This window comes from Dendropsophus ebraccatus, chromosome 3 (assembly GCF_027789765.1).
Source record: "Dendropsophus ebraccatus isolate aDenEbr1 chromosome 3, aDenEbr1.pat, whole genome shotgun sequence".
NCBI classification, from domain to species: Eukaryota; Metazoa; Chordata; class Amphibia; order Anura; family Hylidae; genus Dendropsophus; species Dendropsophus ebraccatus.
The window spans coordinates 20,398,550-20,399,359 of NC_091456.1; positions in this window are offsets into that span (position 1 = coordinate 20,398,550).

An 810-nucleotide genomic window follows, 5' to 3' on the forward strand; every position below is an offset into this window, starting at 1 on the left:
CCGGATGCGGCTAAGGCAGAACGTCTGAATAAGAGCAGCCAATAGTAGAGTAGAGACGGTGATGTGAATAGGAGAGTGAGGTACGGCTCACCTCACCCTCTGCTTCTGCGCTTTGTTGCCTAGTGTGAATTATGCGCTTACGTATACCTGGTGCGTGATGCGGTTATATGTGTAAGCACGTTATATAGGGAGTGGCGAGGAAGCGCTTATTTCTTGGCCGATAGATATAATATATATATTAGTGACCTATAATATACTGGAAGCCTCATTGCTATTATAGTATTTTCTCTGTTCTTGGTCCAGAATGCTGATATAAAAAACCTTACACAGCTATACAAACAGAAAAGTTACATTAAAAGGGATAAAAAAAACCTTTTAGATCACCAGAGATTTGTAATTTACTTCTATTAAAAAATCTCCAGTCTTCCAGTACTTATCAGCTGCTGTATGTCCTGCAGGAAGTGTATTCTCTCCAGTCTGACACAGTGCTCTCTGCTGCCATCTGTGTCCATGTCAGGAACTGTCCAGAGCAGCAGCAAATCCCCATAGAAAACCTCTCCTGCTCTGGGCAGTTCCTGACATGGACAGAGGTGGCAGCAGAGAGCACTGTGTCAGACTGGAATGAATACACAACTTCCTGCAGGACATACAGCAGCTAATAAGTACTAGAAGACTGGAGATTTTTAAATAGTAGTAAATTTCAAATCTGTATAACTTTCTGACACCAGTTGATTTAAAAGGAAAAATAGCTGGAGGACCCCTTTAAGCCACAGAAAGCATACCTCCCAACTTTTTGGACAGTCAAAGCGG